Source organism: Mus musculus, chromosome 8, assembly GCF_000001635.26.
Source record: "Mus musculus strain C57BL/6J chromosome 8, GRCm38.p6 C57BL/6J".
In the NCBI taxonomy this organism is placed as follows: domain Eukaryota; kingdom Metazoa; phylum Chordata; class Mammalia; order Rodentia; family Muridae; genus Mus; species Mus musculus.
Window position 1 is genome coordinate 109,068,677 of NC_000074.6, and position 14,140 is coordinate 109,082,816.

Consider the following 14,140-nt stretch of genomic DNA (forward strand, 5'->3'; position numbering starts at 1 on the left):
CAACCCCAGCTGTCTTGACAGTGGTCTGTCTGTCCTTTCTCCAGCCCCTCACTGCCCTTGTCAGATCAACCCCCAAAGCCATTCAGGTTGTGGTCTAAGGAGATTAGACAGACTCCCACAAAATAATGATGCTCAAACACAAGGAAATGTGTCAATGAACAGTTATAGTGAAAAAAGAATTTCAAAAAATGGGGAAAGTTATATAATCAGTTGACGAGTCTATCTGTACATGGCTGTGCTTTTTACGAATGTCTTAAAGTCACATCTGGTGTTTTGTCCTTAACTTCATAAAGTTAGGAGAAACATGGAATATTTCATCAATAATGACAGTTCTCATTCAGGATAACCTAGAAGGTACAAAGTATTTTCATTCCCGTGGTATTGAGAACCCCACAACGTGTCTTCCACTACCATCTCCATTCCAGAGCGAGACACTGAGCTAAAACAGAAAGTATGCACAAGTAATAACTTCCACAGCTGGGACTTAATATGGCAGCTTGTTTTTTTTTAATTTAAAAACTTTATTTTCACTTATTTGTGATATGCATCTGCTTGTCTGTACACACACCACTTCCATGAGGGTGTCTGTGGTCGTCTAAAGAGGACACTGGACATCCTAGGTCTGGAGTTATGGGCAGTTGTGAGCCATCAGATGTTAAGTTCTAAGAGACAAACCTGGGTCCTCTACAAGAGCTCTTAATCTCTGGGCTGCCTTCCCAGCCTCTGAAGCCTATTTTGTCACTTCCAGAGCTGAAAAATGCATTAAAAGCTTGCCAAAATGGTGACATAGTTTACAATACATATAAATACGGCAATTATATAGAAAATAGTCTCATTTTATATTGAGAAGGCAGCAGCAAACCTTGGTATTTTAACTTTCTTGAAACATTACATCAGTGTAGTAAGTCGCTCTACATCAGCCCTGAGAAACCTCTACCTCCAGACTTTGTGACACAATAGCCCTTTGTGTACATTTCAATTTGCTTAGTTTCAAAGCCCATCCTTGTTGCAGCTTAGAGCCTATATATAGTCATTCTTCTTTAAGATTTCCCTCTCTGGGGGTTCAACTAGGTTGTCAAACATAGTCCTAAAATCTTAAATGGAAAATTTCAGAAACAAACAGTTCATATAAACTACATACTTAAAAACAAACAAACAAACAAACAAAATCAGTGAACTATCACAGGCCCCTACACAGGAAGTGACTTTCACCTTAGTCCAGCGTATACATTCACATAGTGGCCATCTCAGTTATCAGATTCACTATCCAATAAGATTTTCTTTTGCCCAACCCAGTGTACTGAAGCTTTTAATGACCCAATGTTAAGAGTCTTAAAGTTTTAGGTTTAACATTTGCGTCTTCGATCAGTTTTCAGTTAGCTTTTATATATGCCAGAAGAGTCTAAATTCATTTGTTTATGAATGAATATTCTTTCTGCCTCTTAGAACCATATGCTGACAAGATCATCCTTCCCCAACTGAATGAACCTGGCAACCTTGCAAACTGTTTGACCATACATCTGAAGATGTATTCCCAGGCTCTTGGTTTTATTCCACTGGACTTCTCATTTATTCTCATGCTGGTCTTAAACTCTTTTGATAACGGTAGCTTTTAAATAAGTTTTAAAATAAGAGAATGTGTGCCCACCATTTTTTTTTAAATTTCCAGATTGTTTTTAGTATTCTGGTCCTTTGAAATTCCATATAAATTTCAGGATGGTCTTAAACTTTCATTAAAACACAAAACAAAAGCTGATATTGGGATTTCTGTTAGGTCTTGAAATAAATTGTAAGTAATTTGGGGGTTGTACTATAACCTTAAAATTTTGTTCCCCAATCCATTAAAACAGGATGTCTGTTTCTGTCTTAATCGAGGTCCTCTGCAAGAGCAGCAAGTACTTTTAACTACAGAGACATTGCTCCAGGCTTAAGATCTAATATTTAGAATTATTTTAAAAATCTGTTTTCTCCACTCATCAGGGTTCAGAGTAGAGTGGCGTGTTCCTAAACTGAGGCCTAAAACTGAAATAACTTTCGTATTAAAACTGAAATAAATAACTCATGTAGCTTTCAGATGCTTCACCCTGGACTACATGAAGAAGTTTTTAACAGTTTATCCAATCGTGCTCATTCAATCTTTACAGTGTCCCTCATTCACTCCTCCTTCCCTATGGCCTCTATCCCTAGGTAGGGCTGCTTCCTCTCTGAGCCAGATAGCAGGGTACCAGGATTTCCTTGCCTGTAGGACACTACCAATCTCAGTTCATCTTAGACACTAGAGTCTTGTTAATCTTCATAAATCACAGCTTTATGCATTTAATGTGACAAGAATGCATTGAGCACTTGCTATGTAGTAGGTGCTTCAGGGAAGTATGTTCCAAAGGAGGAGGTCCTCAGAATTACTCAACGAAGGAAATCGTTTTCAAAGCATAGATTCTCTACCATTTATTCAAGCCTACATTAGAACTTGCTGATCTAGTGCTGAGAACGGTATATTTTAAAAAGAGAAAGAAAGGAAGGAAGGAAGGAAGGAAGGAAGGAAGGAAGGAAGGAAGGAAGAAAGGAAGAAAGAAAGAGAGAGAAAGACAAACTTCCCCTGAATTGCTACACTCACTCCTTTTAGCTAATCATAGCCTGAGCCATATGAAGACTTACACATTCATGAGTATTTTAGATTATATTTGGGCTGTGTTCTACAATCCCTAAAAGGATATCTTAAATTGTATATGGGTAGCACTAAACTCTACATATACCTTTTTTTTTTTTTTACTATTTATTTTTAAAACTGGGAATGGTAAAATAATAATAAAAGCAACATTTATTGACAAGTGCAATAAAAGTCCACGCGTTAGTGCTATTTTTACGTGAAGTAAAAGCGTGGTCACAGCAGGATAGTGGGCCTGATAAATACGAGGACTAAGAGACTAACAGGTGGGACAAACTGAAGTTTTACTGGACAGAGGTGACTCGTCAGTGATATGGAATAGAGCAACACAAGACCGCACCATGGTATTTACAATAGAGCAGTTTTTAAAACTAAGAGGGTTTTTTTCTTTTCCTCTGTTGTTTTCCATTTTAGTATATTCAGTTGACTGAGACTGCAAAAACAAAGCTTTGGATAAGAAGAGAATACTGTAATTGAAGTTTTTTATAATAAAATATCTCAAAAATAAGTTATGCTCTTACAAACAGAGTTTCTGAAACTTGTGGGTGTTTGTGGACAACTGATATGTGTCATATTTAGTATGGCATACAACAATTAAAAATGCAACATGGGACCCAAAGAAGTCTGTGAGTGTTCCTCTGGTCATTGGAAACATACTGAACATACTTCTTGCTATCTAGCATAAAAGTTATGATTCCAGCTGGGCATGGTGGCACATGCCTTTAATGCCAGGGCTGGGGAGGCAGAGGCAGAGGCAGAGGCAGGCAGATCTCTGTGAGTTCAAGACAAGATCATCCTGGTCCTTGAACAGAGCCAGTTCCAGGACAGCCAGGGCTATGCAGAGAAGCCCTGTCTCCAAAAAACCAAGACAAAAGAAAACAAGAAAAGAAAAGAAAAAACAAACAAACAATAACAACAACAAAACAAAGGAAACCAAAACCAAAAACCAAACAAAGAATTATGATTTCAAATGAAACAATATTTGGTGACTTTTCAAAGATACTTTGTGTAAGTAAAAAGTAGCTAACCTGTTTGAAGTCTTTTGTTTTACAGTTTTGTGTGTTTTGTTTGAGGTGGGGGACAAATTTTAAATGTCTTTCGCTTAGACCACTGTTTCTCAATCTTGGATCACTAGCCCTTTGGGGGTAAAACGATTCTTTCACAGGGGTCATATATCAGATAGCCTTCATGTCAGATATGTACATTACAATTCACAATAATATCAAAATCACAGTTATGAAGTAGCAACAAAATAATTTTATGGTTGGGGAGTCACCACAACATGAGGAGCTGTATTTAAGGGTCTTAGCATTAGGGAGGTTGAGAACCAGTGTTCTAAACAAATACACTGATGTCTACAAATTCTGGCAATCTCTATCATCTTGCACCAATTTGATTTATGTATTTATGTCATCTGCAGATCTAAAACGGAGATTCTAGGAATAGTACAGGTATATATAGATGACTGAACTCAAGTCTCTTTAAGGCTAGGCAAACACGAGTAGCTCTGCTTCCGGTCTGAAGATTTGCTGCTTCAAGTCTGAAGATGTCCTAAGGATGACAAGTAACTTTAAATATTTCTGCTTTGTCACTGTTCCTGCCCAAGGGCTTCACTGTGTCCCTGCAAAAATTTCTATGTTGATGCTTCACCCCTAAAGAGGAATCTACTTCAAGATAAGGTGTGAAAAGGGATGAGTAGAACTGAGGTCTTACTGCAGCCCTGATGCAGTAAAATAGTGTCCTTAAAAGATCAGCAAATTTGGAGTTAGATATGTATATGAATAAAGGGAAGACCCATGAAGCCGGAAATGGCACAGCCACCTACCAGCATGGCGAGAGCTCAGAAAGGAACTAATTCTATCTGCACTGTGATCAGAAATGTCTAGCCTCCAGTATGTTAAGAACATACATTTCTGTTCTCGAAGCTATCAAGTCTACGGGTGCTTTGTTAAGGTAACCCTAGCAAATTACTGTACCTAGTAACTGCATTAAGAGTAATGAAAACTCTGCTGGTCATGAGCAAACTACTCTTCCAGGTGCAGTGGTAAATAAAAGTTCAAGTAGCCAAAGTTAAAAAAAAAATAATATTCATAATTGGTAATCATTAGAAGGTATAGAACAAAAATAGCACATTTAAAAGTGTTGTTTTCCTTCTATATGGAATAATCTGTAGGTTATGTCATGGAAGATTAAGACTTTGAGCTGAGGTTGAAGAATCATTAGGATTCAACCAAGAAGAGTCGAAAGAACAAAAAAAGGACAAAAAGGCAAATATCTACTACAAGAGGGAACTTTTTCCCTTCTAAATATATATATATATCTTAGGTTCAAGCCATAGTTCTGTATTTTCTATTCCCTAAAATCATCACATACTTCGAAATAAATGACCTGGGTCCTTACAAAATTTTGGCCTTTCTTCCCTTGTCAGACAAATAATCATTCAACTGACTTTGCCTGTTTTAATACTGGCATCCAAAGATGCTTTCATTCACCATGAAGTACTCTGGGACTTCTGCTGAGCTGTTGCATCTTCAAATGGCCTGTGTAGGCAGGAAGCGGCTTCCAGAACATTCTGTCTCGAATTCTTGGACATTTCATAATCTCCTGCCTATTTATCAAATCGCATCACATTATACAGCTCTAATAATGCAGGTGTCCTGTGTTTTAAGTGCCTCTCCTTAAGAATGTATTACTCAGTTCATTAATGTTTCATCCCTAAGCATTGTAACATACTTAATTTTTTATTTTGTGAAATTTCAAGTCTTCAGGTTGAGAGGAAATTATTCAATGTCATCTAAGCTATTTCTGAAAGTGCTTGTCAGCAAAGAGTTTTGAAGAATTTTTGGAAAGGAGTTGTGAGAAACTTAAAGACATAAATCTAACGTTTTCTTGAACACATCCTTCCATTTTAAATTTGGAGCAGAAATTCTTCTGGAGAAGAATTAAGTGGAGCACACAGTTTCTCTTAGCTTTCTGGATGACAAGAAATTAACAGTGACTTTCATGATTTGTTTCAGGATGTTCTTTTAAAACCAAGATTTTATTGCAACAGCACAAAGTGTCTGTCTCTCAAACGCTTCTGGAAAACCCCATCACTTTAAAAAAAAGTTTCCTTTCTTTCGTATAAGTGATAAACTTGATAGACAATTAACTACCTGATAATATTCACCTGAAACAGAGGAGAACCGGGGAGACTCAGCTGAATCGGTTTGATTCTGGAAATGGTTTGGCTCAAACCACCAGTAGATCTTTCCATTAGAGACAAAAAAAAAAAAAAAAAAAATTAAGCCCCAGAACCTTTGAGTGTTACAGAAAATATAAACAATCTAACTCTTTGTCCCTTAGTCAGACAGAATTCTGGGATTAGAAAGAACTGCAATTTAGTGGGGCCTGGTGGCCCTCGTCGTTGAGGAGTCTCAAGTAGTTGGAGAAAACCTCATGTCTCTGGAACGCAGATGGCACCCGATATTTAATGGCAGAAAAATGGACTGCAGCTAAACAGCAAAAATAAACATTGTTCCGTAAGCTACGGGAAGTTCACAGATTCATCCGTTCTTTCAAGTTTGTGTGTTTGACAAAGTGGATCACTGACTTTCGTAACCTTCTATAAAGGTATATGGCCATATGCTTACCTTAGGGAAACCCTTCGCAGAGTCTTACTACACAGGTAACTAGTCTGGTGAGAGAGGAGAAAGGAGGCGAACTCCTGCTGTTCCTAGCTCAGTCTCAGGGTTACCTTCAAGACCCCAGAGGCCAAAGGCTAGAAACTTAGTTCATCACCAGCCAGCCAGAAATCAACTCAATAGGCCCGCCCACCTTAGCCACGCCCCCCACGTCTGGCCCAAGCTGAGCTTCCATTGGCTCATCTGTCTTTCACTCCAGAGCGTCCGGGACAAGCGCTCTGTTTTGAATCTTTGGCATCTTCAGGGATGGATGGAATCCTACAACTGAGGGAGACTGCGGTCTTGGGCGTGAGCAAGTGAGGAAAAGCGTGCTGGAGCGACCAGCAGCAAACCTCCTCAGAGAGGTGACGCCAGCTTCTTGGTTTTCACCTTAGGTCTGTTCCTCCAAGCCGGGGTGCCTTTCCCTCATTTACGCTCCTGAGGGATGCTCTGCTTGTAACCTTCCGCAGGGTTCCCGCGCGCGCTCCACACCTTTCCCAGTTGTGGTTTACACCCCACTGACTTCTCTCATCACATCCGTGTCTCCATCACCATCAGATACTTTTCTCAGTGCGTCTGAAAATGATGGGAAAGGCTCTCAAGCAGCCTAACGAGCACACTACCACCAGCACCCTTCACAAACTGAGCCCAGAACTTTCTTGAAGAAAGGATGCTGCTGGTCTCCCAGACCTTCCTGCTCAAAACCATAAGTTGGAAACACTCTGCAACGTGCTGCAAAATGTAAGTTAATCCTTTGAAAACGCAATTATTTTGTTCTTGGGCAAACCCTAGTGATACATAAGTCTATTTGGGTTATGAAGACTTAGAATTTGGAAAGACTAAATATCTCTTGGAAACCGCCTCTGATCCTTGACCTGATGCATAAAATTAGTGACTTATTGGAACCTCACTACTAACCTGTAGCTTCTCAGTGTATTATTACGCCCCTCCCCCAACCTAAATATTTAATTTCCCTTGAAATCAGGAGATTTGAGATATATCATTAAGAGCTCTCATCAGATTCCCTCCTTGGGGATCCCCAATTTGATTATTCAATGTGAGTACCTAAACAGATTCTTAAATATTATTTTTGTAAGTGGAGGAGATCACAGTCCCCCTTACAAACCAGGAAAAAAAAAAGGTGGAGGTTTTCTTGAGAATATGGCACATACAAAGAAAACGTGTCACTTTTAAAAGTTGACTCATCTGTAACTATACTCATCTGTAAACTATGGATTCCCTAGGGCTCTAAAAATATTATTGTATATATATTTTAAGTAGAAATAATTAAGCACAAAACCCAACTAGATGCTTTTCTTTTATAAAATGGCTGCTGCTTTATGCATGTTGGGAAAAATGGCTTCCTTTTTTTTTTAATTGGCTTTAAAATTGTTTTGTTGCCATTTATAAGTAAAGTTCTGTTGGTATTTACTGTCACAGTATTTAGTTTATTATCTAGGACTGCTTCTGCACCTGACAGACACCATCTTAGCCTTTACAGAAAAAGATCTGATAATTCCTGGACCAGGACATCCTTTGGCACTGAATTGATAATGTCACTCCCCCCACAAACATCCCCCCATCTAGTTTTTATGTATGTGCCTCTGTTTTTAAGCTTTCTAGTTTCTCACTGTCGATTCCTGAGCATGTATAAACAGGTCTTAAATCACTGTAACTCTAAAAGAGTAGTCAGTAGGGTTAACTGCTCTCCTAGCCTCCATACCAAGTATCTTCCATATGATTTTAAAAAAATGATCAGCTCTTGAGAAATCCTTCAGAGACTTTAATTAGAATTGCAGATTAATTTAGAAAGAATGAGCACCCTTCCTTATTCAGTTTTATTATCCATGAACATGGTCTATCTACTTTTAGAAAATGCCTCGATTGTGAATTCCACAGATACAGGACGTAGACTCATGGTTGTTAGAGATGGATGAGAGGATGGTGTCTTAGAGTTTTACTACTGTGAAGAGACACCATGACCAAGATAACTTTTATAAGGACAACATTTAATTGGTGCTGGCTTACAGGTTCGGAGGTTCAGTCCATTGTCATTATGCAGGAGCAAGGCAGTGTCCAGGCAGACACGGGGTTTGAGGAGCTGAGAATACCACCTTTTGTTCTGAAGGCAGCTAGCAAAATACTGGCTTCCAGGCAGTTAGGATGAGGGTCTTAAAGTCTACACCCACAGCGACACCCTTCCTTCAATAAAGCCACACCTACTCCAACAAGGCCACACCTACTCCAACAAGGCTACACCTACTCTGACAAGGTCACACCTACTCCAAGAAGGCCACACCTCCAAATAGTGCCACTCCCTGGGCATATACAAGCATATACAAACCATCACAGGAAATGAGCACCAGTGAACATAGAATTTGTTTTGGGATAATGACCATTTTCTGGCATTAGATAGTGGTGATTGTGGCATGGCTATATGAATGCTTTAACAATTACTGAATTGTACACTTTAAAAGGCTACATTTTACAGCATATAAATTACATTTTAGTAAAGCCGTTTTAGTGAAGTGGAAAAGTAATATTGTAACCCAGTTACGAGTTAGTTATTCAAAAAGCATTGTTCATAGTTGCAAAAATATAAATGTCTGTAAGAAGACTGCCTACAAATTGGTTTTAAATTCTCAAATAAAGAAGTATAGCTACCAAAACAATGGTGTGAGAGGTGGTAGTGCAATGACTCAGTGAATAAGACACTCGCCACCAAATGTTAAGGCCCCGAGTTCAAACCTGGGCAACCTCATGGTGGTGAAGAGAACCGATTCATATAAGTTGTCCTCTGACCTCTGTAGGATCACAGTGGCTAGCCAGCTCCCCCCACCTCTCTCTCTCTCTCTCTCTCTCTCTCTCTCTCTCACACACACACACACACACATACACACACACACACAATGTAAAAAAAATTAATGGTAGAGCACTGTATATCAGTATGATCAATCTCATAGTATCATACTCAGAGCCAACAATGTTGCAGAGTTATCTATAACATGTACAGAAAGCTTAAAATATATGGAACATTATGTAATTTATTGGAAGTATAAAATAGCATAGGCTTCATAAACATCAGTTTCCAAGCAGTAATGAGTTGGAGAGATAACTTATGTAGTGTGCACCTATTAGAGGTGGGGTGGAGTAGGGAAGAGAGGGTGGGTATTAAGGAAGATTTCATAGAGTGCTTTAATTACAGTTGGCAGGGGTCTTACTCTTTCTTTAAATTAATTGAGAAAGTGATGCTGGGGGAGGGCTGATTTGCATACATGAAGCCATCATATTATTTCTTAAAAAAAAAAAAAAAAGAAAGAAATCTGTATCCTCCACTGGGACTACCTCAGCAAGCAAAAATGTAAAGAATGATGGCCTGTAAGCCATATTACTAATGTACATTTTGCATTTAGAACTACTCTCAGATGTTAAATCAATGCCTTATAGAGGATTTTTGAATGATAACAAATAGTCTCAGAGGGAGGAAACCTGAGGATGTGGAGTGTGAGGGAAAGCCATAAGCTTATCTCTCTTACATGGCATAGATGCTCCGTGTAAAGGTGACCACCTAGGCAGGCGTCCCCGAGAAGCGCATTACAGAGCTGGAACAAGAGGTAATATGAGTGGTTTCTAGATCATAAGACAATTTATTGATATTGGGTCTCAGTCTTATATCAAGGAGTGATAAAGCCTTGATCTCTGTCCTCATGGGGGAGTAGAACTTATTTTAACTATAATATCAATCCCTGGTTTCTGAGATATGAAGGGTTTTTGCAAAGTGAGGCCTTTTTAGAAGCTGAGTTGGGGGGTAGAGTTGCTTAAAAATTGATGGGCACAGAGATGGGTGAGTCCAAGGAGGACCAAGGAATGGTCGGAAACCCAGCCCTGCAGGAGCTTTGCTGAGCTTGTGAAATGTAGAGACATTTTCTGTCGTAGGTTCATGTCCCTCAAAGATGCTTTTTTTAGGTCCAACCCAGAGTGACTGGGACCATAGTGGACTAAGCTTGACTCCATCCCTGTAGCTCAGTAGTTCTTAACCTGTGGATCACAACCCCTCTGAGGGCTGAAAGACCCATACACAGGGATCACCCCAAACCGTGGAAAACACAGATATTCACATTAGGATTCATAACAGAAGCAACATTACAGTATGAAGTAGCAATGAAATAATAATTAATTTTAAATAATAATAAAATAATAAAATTTAAAAAATAATAAAATTTAAAATAATAGATAATTTTAGGGGGGGGTTCACCAGAACATGAAGAACTGTATTAAAGGGTTGCAGCATTAGGAAGGTTGAGGACCATTGCTCTAGCTGGTGTTTTTATAAGGGAAACTGGATCGAGAGAGGGCAGGCAGATGCTGCAGCCAGGGAGATGGTCATGGGGTGTGTAGGCAGAACGCAGCTGTTGTAGCTCCGCCCAGGAAGGCCAAAGGTCACTTGCAACCACCCGCAGCTAAGAGCAAGGAAGGATATTCAGACGTGCCAAGGGAAGGAAGGACTGTTACCACCTTGAGTTTGGACTTTTAGTCTCTAGAATGCCAAACAGCAAATAGATTCAGTTGTTTTAAACCAGGAGTTTGGGGTCATTTGTGACATGGTGAACTAGTACGTCCTCGACTGGGCGCTGCCTAGCTTTCTATAGTAACGGGGGCTAAGCAGGAAGGGTAATCATCACCGCAAATCATTGGTCAGTTGTCCTTTTGGCCACACTGTGTACTGGTACTGCTACACCACAGTCAATTGTTGGGCGCAAATCATTGGTCAGTTGTCCGTTTGGCCACACTGTGTGCTGGTACTGCTGGTACTGTTGCTTTTTTTTTTTTTTTTTTTCTTTTTTAAGAATGAACAGAGTCCATGGAAGGTTGGCTTATATAAACAAAACAAAACAAAACACCCCACAGCACCTCAAAAAATACCACCCTATCCCCACATGAGTAAGGGAAACAGGGGTTCTGTTGATTCACAAGAGAATCTAAACGTGATACTTGCAGCCTAATGGGAGACTAAATGCAGATTCAGACGTTGAACTTAAGAAGCATATTCTGTGTCTCTTTTACAAATAAAGATGTGACTTCTCCATTATTATTGTAAACATCGATGTCTACTTACTGCCCCCCTCCCCTCTTGTACATTCTATGGAACTCTTCCACTGAGCCACACGCCCAGACTTCCCTTCTCCCTCTCTGTCTCCTCCCCTCCCCTTCCCCCTCCCCTATCAACATTTGCCATCTCATATATTTCCTGTTGGTTTATTGTCCTTTTTTCTTTTCATACCTATCACATGTTTAAATGCTTAATATATATTCAGGTATCTTCTTTCATGTGCAAGTCTTGTCTGATTTAAAAGTTGGCTCATTCTTATAGTGAGGTACGAAGAACTTTGTCCTTATGTTCAGAATCTCTTCTGGCCATTGGAAACATGCCTTTATGGCTTAGCTATCATTTCAAGAACCATTTTCATTTTGATGATGTGTAGTTTATCTATTCTTAAAGATCATATTTTGTTTGTGTTTATGTGTGTGCGTGCGTGTGTAATGGTGTGTTTGTGTACATGTGTGCTGATGCCCACAGAGGCCAGAAGAGAATGTCAGTCATAGAGATTTTCGAGCCACCAGACATAAGTCTGAGACCCATCTATTTTCAGTGGTATTCGTTTTGCTTCCCAAGGAGCAGTTGTCTGCCCTAAGTTTATTGAGCCTTTTCCCTTCTGGTCTATATTTTATTTATTTATTTTTAATGGTTAGATTGATGGTGATATATTTTACATCGAGTTTTATGCATAGGAAGAACCAGGATTCATATTTTTTCTCACATGGAAACCCAAATTCATTCATTCTCTGCCTGTCTGTCTGTCTGTATGTCTATCTGTCTGTCTGTGGGTGTGCACATTGGCGGTGCTTACCTGTACCTGTAAAGACTGATGCTGGGCATCCTCTTCCTCCTTTGCTCTCCAGCTTAGTTTTTGAGGCCGAGTCTCCCAGGGAACCTGGAGCTTGCTGTCACAGCTAGAATGGCTGGCCATCAAAGCTCTTGGATCTGCTTGTCTGCACTCCAGGCGTGGTAGGGTTACAGGAGTGCTTTACAACGCCTGGCTTTTATGTAGATGCCCAGCAAGTTCTTTCCTCACCGAGTCATCTCCTTAGCCTGGAACAGCCAGACTTCCCATTCCCGGTTTTCCATCTCCCCGTTAAATTAAAACGACTTCCGTTAGTGAAAGTGTCCTATCTATTTTCACAACCCTTTCTGTGCTAGCAGCTATAGCCTGGCAGGGAAATACAGTTTTATGACTTGACTACAGTGGGGAATAAGAAAAACAAACAAGAAAAGCAGGTAGAAACTGCAGGCTCTGGCTCTGGATGGGACTGGTTCTGGGTGAGTTTCCTGTCCGTATGACCCCTTTTTCTGGTCACAGTGTGTGGATCACAGGAGATATCACATCATTCAGCTAAAACTTGAATGGAATATTAGCAGAGTTCTTGGCATGGACAATTGGATTGAGAATTTGGGATAGTCCCAACAGCTGGAAAGAGTGCAGAGAGATGACACGTCCCAAATGGAGGAACAGCGAGTTCTGTTTAAAAAACTCTCTCGTCTCTTGACCTGACTGCTGAACTCGCATTAGACAGCTTTCAAACAGTCCTCACAAAGCTAAAAGATCTGAAGAGAGGGGAGATAATTGGGTGCTTGACTTCCTCCAAGTTAATTGCCTATTAAGACAAAACTATTAGTGTTCTTAGAAGACTACAGTCTACTTCATAATTTCTGCAACACCCCAAGTATTCATACTATAGTAAAATATAGACATTCAAAGAAAAATGTAAAATGTAGAAAAGACAGGAGAGAAGACAGTCGGTGGAATCTGGCCCCAAGATAATCTGGAGTCTGAATCTCTAGACAAGCATTAAAAAATAATAAACATTATGAATGTGCCTCTACAATAACAGGATAACAGGCTAATAAACTAAGGAACAGAAATCTCATCAGGGAAACTATTTTTTAAGAAATCTAGAGTTGAACAGTATATCACCTTCCAAGTGTACCTGTTTTTTTTTTTTTTTAAATAACCCCAAATATTTGATTTTAGCAGTGAAGTTTCAGGAGCCAGATGGTGGCATGAGAATCTGCTATATCAGAATGCAGAGAAAGCAGCCAGCTATCTTTCCTACCCTGTTGACATCCCTGAGGGGAAAAGCCCTTTTCCCTTCCCCATATCATCTTAAATACCCTTCAACTCCATGTCCCTCCTTTCTACTTCCTGTGTCATCTCATGTTCTCTCCCTGCCAGCTGGTTGCTCGCTCTGCCTGTTGACCTATGGTTGACTCTATTTGATCCTGTTTACAGAAAGTTCTTGGGTTAAAGGTATGTGCTAGGGCTGAGCCACACCACAACAAGAAACCGGCTTTTTCAGTTCACAGTCCTGGGGTTCACAATGTGATCAGATATCCTGCCATTTGTCTCCCCGTACATCACTTCTTGGGAGGTTAAGGCGATAGCATCTCTTTAGCAAGGAGGCCTTGGCCATCCTTGGCAGCATAGGGATTACTTGTTTTGGAAAGGAAGAGAAACAACAAATGACAACAAGGTATGCTATACCCAAACTGTTTAAAAGCAAGAAAATGAAAAAAAAATCTCAGGGCTGACAAGTTAAGGTGTTTGCTCTGCAAGCCTGAAGACCTGACCTTGATCCCTGGAACCCATGGAAAGGTGGAAAGAGAGAACCAACTTCACAAAGTTGACCTCTGACCTCTGTGTACACTGTGGCATGCATGCTCCAATCTTCGCTCATACATACACAGTATGTCTTT

General features: G+C 39.9%; 1 long non-coding RNA gene across 1 annotated transcript in view; it reads left to right on the top strand.

Annotated features, from left to right (window-relative positions):
- The first annotated feature begins 6,545 nt into the window (after positions 1-6,545).
- Positions 6,546-14,140, top strand: part of D030068K23Rik (RIKEN cDNA D030068K23 gene) — a 178,418-nt gene continuing 170,823 nt past the window's right edge. Inside the window, exons 1-2 of the long non-coding RNA NR_126329.1 lie at positions 6,546-6,692; positions 6,798-7,068. This is a non-coding gene — a long non-coding RNA (RIKEN cDNA D030068K23 gene). The remainder of the gene's footprint in view (positions 6,693-6,797; positions 7,069-14,140) is intronic.